Genomic DNA, 8,695 nt, shown 5'->3' on the forward strand with positions numbered 1-8,695 from the left:
AGAGATGAGCGGCTGATGTGTTTTACATCTAGCACTTTGTGGTTATGTATTTTACGTCATCTATTGGAGATGCTATTAGAATTCCACTCAGATTAATGTTGTCTCTCTAGTCCTGCTTCAGCCTCAGCGTCGTACAACTCACCGGAGCTGCTCGAACGACGAAACCCTCCATCACAGCGGAGTAGTACCTTGCGCTCCATCTCCAGACGCCTAAGATCTTCTTCCCCTCCTCCGACAGCCAAGCCAGTCGGAGCATCCTCCAACCCAATCATGCTGAGATCGACATGGCTTCACCAAAGAGGTTGTACACTTGTTGCATATCTTTTTTACTCTACATGTTATATATATTATCAACTGAGCACACGTAGTAACGTGAAATACGATTATTTTATCCTATTATATCACAAGAAGTGAGGTACCATGCAACTTAGCTATCCATAATGGACTCTCTTGAACACCATCATTATTTATATCTGCGCGTTTGAGCTATGCATTTGTCGATGGGCCTGGGAGTTGAGCTAGTAGGGCAGTGGCCTGGGTCCATAGTAGTATAATTAGCACAAAAACTTTTTTTGAGTGTAGGCTTTTCTATGCTCAAGCCTGCCTACTAGAATCGCCAGTGCTTCAAAGGAAAAGTGAAGGAAAAACATAGGAATTGGAAAGTTTCCTATGGTACTACTATTTATGCATTTCGTTCAAAGGAATGGAGCAAAAAAAAATTTTAGGATTTGTTCCTTTGGTGTCTCCTTGAAATGAAAACCGTAGGAATTTTAATTTCCACTTGTCCTCCTTTTCAAATTCCTATTCATGAAGCACAAGACTAAGAGATAGTAGCATAATAGCATTATAACCGTACAGTTTCTTGTGGTTTGACTTAATCTCACCATGCTTCTTTGCATCATGTGATCTTCCAATTCTTGTGAACCAAACACCCAGATTGGCAGAAATTCTATGATTTTAAATTCTCTGTTTTGCACGTGCATTCCTATCGTATTCATGTCTATTTCCTATCCCTGCATTGTTAGAATCCTCAAATTCAAACAAGACCTTACACAATTACTTCTGTTACATATATGTGTCAAAGAAAACCTTGTGTGGTTTGTCCTGCTCCTAATGCATTGTGTTCCACCCCAGCTCAGCTGCTCCAACAATGGAAGGGTTCACCACAGTAGGGATCCCCTCTCCAGACAGTCTTTCGCCGCCTCAAATCTTCTTCCCAGCCGCCGGCAGCCACGACAACTGCATTACCATCATCAACTGAGCAGATGACCTTGAGGACTACACGGGTCCGCAAGAGAGGTCGCACTCTTCCGTGTCTGCTTATGTTCTGCATGGATTAATATGATACATGCTACTTTATTGTCGTGTTCACTTATTAGACTCTGAGTCGGGTCCAAACTAATGCTGAAACTTGAGTATTTAAATGGTTGTGGGATACATATTGGGGCAACAATCCGTACTATCTAGTTAATCTCGGGTGTCTACTATAAGTTTCATGTTGGGTGCAAACAAACATTAAAGGAGCCATTATCTGTATTTTTTAACTAAAGCTATTATCTGCCTGCTATCATTGGTTTTGGGTGTATCCACAGTTTGCTACCATCACTCTGGATTTGTGCATGCACTCCTTACATAATCTCACTATGATTTATTCCTATGCATGCCAGTTATTGTATACAATGGAACTGAACATGTAGAGCAAAAGAGACGAACCTTGCGTGGCAATAAAATTTCATGCAGACGTCACTCCATGGTGGGCGCAAAGGGAGCCCCCCTCCACCCATTTTGGATTGTAATCAAGAGGAAGATAATTGTTCTAAGGGGGATTCAGAAGGAGAAGACCACTCCTATTTACCCCCTGAGGCCTTCGCTCTAACTTGGCATGCCGATGTTGGTAATATCATGCATATGGTGCCTTGCATTGCTTACTTTATACATCAAATATGTCATCTTCTTAGTTTAGACATGCTTTGTGTGAATGCCATCTGTTTAGTTTCTTTATGGTATATGTGAATCATGCAATGCCATCTTGTTTAGCCAATCATCATATATGTGAATTTTGCAATACCACCCTCATTAGACAGTCATCTTATATGTGAATTATTTCATGCCATCATTTTTTATTACATGTTAAATTTATCAACAATTTGAGTACATTCAATTACTCTTCCTGTGCATCAGCCATTCGGCACGGTCATGGAAAAATCTGGAGTGGAAACAAGGTCTTCAGAGCAGACAATGCTATCTGACGAAGCGCATGTCTTACTGGTTACGGATAGCTCCTCAGAGGAGGATTCAGAGATGGATGACCAGTCCTATCCCCCCCCGAGGTGCATGCTCTAACTTGGCAGGGTTATGCTGCTCATATCGTGCATATGGTATCTCACATTGCTATGTGATTTTCTTAGTTTAGACATGCTTTGTTTGAATGCCGCCTGTTTAGTGTCTAATTACCATATATGTGAATTATGCAATGCCATCTTGTTGCAAGGCATTATATACGTGAATTATGCAATGCTATCTTGTTGCAAGGCATTATATATGTGAATTATGCAATGCCATGTTGTTTAGCCAAGCGTCATATATGTGAATTATATCATGCCATCCTTTTTTTGTATTTCTCGTTGCATTTGTCCACAATGTTTGTATATTCAACTACTCTTCCTGTGCATCAGCCGTTTGAATTGGTGATGGAGAAATCTTGAGTGAAAACAAGGTCTTCAGAGCAGACAATGCTACCTGCTGAAGCAGATATCTTGCTGGTTATAGATAGCTCTTTAGAGGAGGATTCAGAGGTAGATGACGAGTCCTATTATCCCCCTGAGGTGTATGCTCAAACTTGGCAGGGTTATGTTACTCATATCATGCATATGTTGTATCTCAATGCTCAGTTTTTACATCATATACACAATATTGAATGCCATCTCCTTAGTTCACACATCGTATATGCGATTGTCCTCTGCTTACTTGCTTAGTATATAAATCATATATTTGAATTATATCATGCCATGATGTTTACATAGACATCATGTATCTGAATTATGGCATGCCAACCCATTTTCTAAAGACATAATATAGTTATATCATCTCATCCTATTTACATAGTCATCATATTTTGAATTATGTCATTCTATCCGTGAATTATATCATGCCATCATGTTTCCATCGATGACATGTTTGTGATTTATGGCATGCCAACCACTTTAATAGACACATCATATAGTTATATCATGTCACCCTATTTACATAGTCATCATATTTTGAAGTATGTCATTCTATCCTGTTTATTTAGCCATCATACATGTGAAATTATGTCAAGCTATCCTATTTAATTAGCCATCATATATGTGAAATTATGCCCTACTATTCTGTTTGGTTAGAGAACATAAATGTGAATTATTTAATGCCCATTTTTCTTCCCTACTATCCATTGCACCTGTCTATCTTACAATGTCTGTACATTCAATTACTTTTCTTGTTTACCAGCCATTTCAATTGAAGGGGGTGATGGCAGTATCTGTGGAAGTAAAAACACGGTCTTCAGAAAAGATCATGCTACCTGTCGATGCATATGGAACCACAGTTGTACTATCCCAAGAACCAGCCCCAGCACACATAACCCAGACTCACGCAGATTGTACCCCTACCCAGTTGGACAGAGAACCAGCTACACCCCTTCTAACCCCAACCCCAGCAGATAATAACCCAGTTCTAGTTGACATAGCACCGTCTCCACCACAGAGCACCCAAACATGGACAGTTAGTAAGGAAACTGTAATGCCCAAAGCACGAGGACCACCACTCCGAACCCCAAGTCAACGCTTAAAGTAGAAGAATAATTGTTCTTAGGTCAGGTTCCGTAGCTATGGTTCATACTACTTTGCTCTTGCATCACTGTATTTACTCATACCAACTAATTTCAAATTTGAAGGATGCAAATGAAACTCCAATGGTGCAACAGGTATGTTTAAAACCCGTTTCTTTAACGTATTTGCTGTTGTAACTTGCTCTATGTTGATTTCAGTTTCAATTGAATAAACATTTATGTTCTCATGCCATGCACATAACAAGGTATGTCTATGCTGCTTTGTCTTAAAAAGATATGATTCGAACTGTCTCTATCTTGATTAGGCAACATAAACTAGAATGATATAGACAATACAGTGACCATACTACATAGATATATGTTTGTTTCATGTTGTTATCCTGTTCACCTTACTACTGAACTAGTTTACCAAAATGAGTTTCATATAAAACATGGTAAACATGTGATGTGTTTGTTTGTTTCTCTTTTAGAACGCGGATAAAATATTGGAGAAGAGTACCCCGTTAAGCAATGGTAAAGGAAGTAATGCATATAAGGTTCAAGATAGTGAGACATCCCTGTTGGTCTCCAAGAAAGCTGATAAAAATTATATTGAAGACATTGACACAACCCCAAAGTCCTGTCTTGTTGTGGTGTTCGAGTTACTAGCTACTACGTACTACTGGCACCAGCTCTTCGAACTCGCTGCCTAAATCAGTTCAACTTCTTGAGTCTCAAATTCAAGTTGAAAGACATCAATCAGATGTTATGCGACAGGAAGCCGAAGGACTAAGGAAGTCCCTGCAGAATTCAGATGCATACTTTCTGGTGCAACAACAAGTGATGGAGGATTTTACGCGCCAAACAAGAGAAAGTTAATAAGCTTGCTAAGCATCTTCCAGCATTATGGGTACCTAGGATATTGTTTCTTTAGCTCTTCTGAAGTGGTTTCAGTTCTGGACTTGTTTTGCTGCAGCGTTTATTTGCACTCATCGCCAACTTTGACAACCAGTGTATATGATATGTTGCTTTGTTCCCTATATTTGCACTGGTGGCGAACTTTGATGCCTGGTGGATGTAATATGTGTAATAGCCGTGATAGCCTAGCGTAAGTTGCTTGCTTATTTATTTCCTTGTTGTCTTATTTATTTGTTTGCTTGTAGTCAGTGTAGTTCTTTTTCCATGGTTTGCTAGTGGACGCAATAGCCTATTTTTTAAAACTAGGCCACAATAACCATGGGCTACATATTTACTGTAGTTACCATGGGCCTCCTATGGGCCGTATAAATAATGGGCCTTCTACGGGACGTAGCATCAATGGGCCTTCTACGAGCCGTATGATCGATCTGCCAAACATGGGCCAATAACAGACCGCATTATGGGCCGTAAACGGGCTAGATTTGGAATCGTCCGTTCATGGGATGACAATAACAGGCCGTCATTAATCGACCGTGTTTGATGACGCTATGAAAACGGCCCAACGGATTAACGGGCCGCAAACGGGCCGATTGTAACCACGGGCTGAATTTGGCCTACAAGCAGAAAAGGCCAGTAACGGGCCGTAAGTAACCAAATGCTGGAAATGAGCCCAAAAATAAATGGGCCCTAAGAAGGCCGAAAGATAACACAGGTTGGAAATGGCCCAATGGGATAATGGGCCATTAATGGGTATAAAGTGGTACACTGTTCATTGTGGGCCAGATTCAGCACGGGCCATTAATGGGCCAAGAGTTACAAATAGCCTCGTATGGGCCGAAGACATCATGGGCCATACATGGGCCGGAAGTTACAATGGGCTGGAATCATATTGGATGGCCCAAATGAAGCTACTGGGCTTAATTCCGATAGGCCATAATGAGTCGTGAGTTAGCGGGCCATAAATGGGCTATATACGAACATGCCGTTAACAGGCTTTCCGTGGGCTGACCCGTTACCTTTTGACCAAGTCAAATGGGCCGGCCTTTTCACCGGAATGGGCCTCTGTTGGGTCATGCCATGTGTCAACGTATCATAGGCGCCTCCTGTCCAATGAATGGATGACATCTGTCCCAACGGTGAGCCACCACGTGTTTCCTCCGGCCAATGAGAATTTTACACGTGGAAAATCCTTATTGGTCCGGGTTGTTAGCGGGTTATCAGATCCAAAACCGGACCTGATAGCTTAACAACGAACCGTTACGGTGGATTCCACGTGTTGGTCACCCTTAACGAAAGCACTTCCATGACATGCCATTTATCGTCATGGAAGTGGACACTTCCGTGATGAGAATTTTGGTAATGTCATGGAACACTTCTACGACAACACATGTATGACTATCTTGATTCTGTCATAAAATTGTCATGGATGTACATGCATGACAAAAAACGTGACCTACTGTGACAAACACGTATCATCATGGAAGTGTATTTTTTTGTAGTGATTTCCAGCCGAGGATCTTGATTTTATGGATCAGACCGATCCATTTGATTGTGACTTCTGAACACATTGATTGAGATAGATGTCATTGTCCTATTCAATCTGGATTTGGTCTAAACCTGATGAGCAATTAATCCTCGTGCTTTTATACTGTTTGTAAGCCGGAGTTAGATATTGTTTCCCTTTTCAACTCGGTTTTGACCCATATTTTCTTTCATACCGGCCCAATGGCTTGCCATTTCTTTAATTAAGACATAAATATTATAAGCATTCACAACATAGGGAAAGAACATCACTCTCGCAGGATCCTTGAGATCTTTGTTCATTACAGAACCCGCAATTTCTTAGCACCCACCAGCACCCACAAACTTATTTTCAGCTAGCACACCAAATGGGCTGTAATTCTTAATAAGAAAAGTTGCATGGTAGTGACAGATTTGGATTTGTCATTTGGGACCCACGAGGAAAAACCCTATCTTGGCGGTACCTACTCGATAGTAAACATTGAGAAACATGGTTTTAAAATTACTATAAATCCAAAACTCGCCTCAAAATCATGAAACTTGGCACATAGCACCAACATGTTGTGGTAAAAAATTAGTCCAATTTGGGACAAGTTTTGGTACAAACTTCTTACAAACCGAAGCTTCTCTCAAAAAGGCTCATGGTTCCAAGAGGGACCTTGTCACCTATGTGTGCGAAATGACATAGGATGTCTCTTCCCGCCTTGATTTATTTTACAGAGGCAACATGCAACTATAGTAGCGTCGTCCTAAAAATATGAAATTATTCACAGTTCATTTTGCCTTTTTATACATTATTTGAGTTTCCTAGGCATTTTGGAACGTACTTTGGTGTGTGCAAATGTCATGTGTGTACTCGCCACATATGTAATTGGATGTTTAATCTGTTTATATAATCAAGTCTTTATAAGTTATAAGTACATATATTGTTGTTCTGTGAGCAATGACAATGCACACGGACCATACTAGGGAACTCGTCGGTGATGATTTCATCAATCGCTGACAATTGTATAATGCCAAGCGTTTGCCCATAGCACACATGGCTTATTAGCAGCAACCGTTTGTGTTATTATCAGTCTTCGCACACATTTCGGATTACACACTTGTTTGTCGCGTATCACACACATCTTGTTATATTGAACCGTTTATGTTCTCTTGGCTCAAAGCAAACGGTTCATCCGAGTGAACCGCATGCCGTATATCGCACCCACCTTGATCTGGCTGACCGTTTCTTTTGTGTTTCCTAATCACAAATAGTTCATCCGAGTGAACCGTATGCTGTATATCGCACACACCTTCATCTGGCTGCCCGTTTCTTTTCTTTCTCCTCATTGCAAACAGTTAACTGAACTGAACCATATGCCCTGCATCGCACACACAACTAAAATCTAAATCGTGTTTGATGCATCCGCCATCGCTAACGTTTTGCACCTTTTGGATAGTTTTTTACACCACTATTTGCGATTATTGCATCGCACGTAGTTTCGTCAAAGGGTCTCTGATCGTAGTGTCGCGTTGGCAGGATCCTGAAGTAGTGGCACGCCCACATTCTTCATGATGTACGTGGCTTGTCAGCATAACTTCGCACTCAAAATACCATGGGTAGCCGTGAAGCATACATTAACCCGAAGTACATGTCTAGTTAAACTGAACTTCGGAATCGCCTCATCTTCGGATGAACCGGGGACCAATTCTGGACAACTCAAACCTTAAAGCTCTATCGGCAGGTTCCTTGCCCATCAAAAGTCTCATCAAAGGTCTCAATCCTCTCCTATCAGAAGCAAAGGCGTAGACGTGCAACAGGGCTCAGTGAAGGCTTCAACTCACGCGCCAAGGCCCTGTGTCAACCTTCCCTCTCTACATTTTCTTTTTCTCTTTCTTTTCATCTTACAAGTACTTCCTTCGCAGTTCCAATTGTACAGTAAGACGTACTAAGCTTACGAGAAATAATGAAAATGCCCTTTATGGTGTTCGGATATCCGCATCCTGTGATTCATTGAATCCCTTTCTGATTCTCTCCTTGCTCTTTGAACAAGCCCGACATGGAAATATATTAATCAATCAAGAGTTCCATTTATATATCATTTTAGCATCTTCAAGTCCGGCACCGCTTTCCGCTAGGTGTCCGGCGTCTCGGATATTGCACTATATGCCTCCGTTCTGAACTATGTCTTGGGTCAATAGTTGGGTTGCCCGGCTCCTATGCTGGCCTCTTATGTTCCGCATGTTCGGCTAAGGAGGCAAAGGGAGAACCCCTGCGATTGTACTTCTGGTTTGCCTGGTCAAGTACCTCTCGAGGAGAAAGCCGAAAACTGACCGTCATAGTAAGCGCGAAGGGATCCGAGATCCAATGACGAGGTTTGACTCTAAAAATCGTTGGCGATTTCGCCGTGTCACATGAAGCGTTCGTCTTAACACAAACCATGTGATTGGAAAGGGCAGGCTTCGACC

Source organism: Triticum urartu, chromosome 6A (genome assembly GCF_056163025.1).
Source record: "Triticum urartu cultivar PI428250 chromosome 6A, HENAU_Tu73, whole genome shotgun sequence".
NCBI lineage: Eukaryota > Viridiplantae > Streptophyta > Magnoliopsida > Poales > Poaceae > Triticum > Triticum urartu.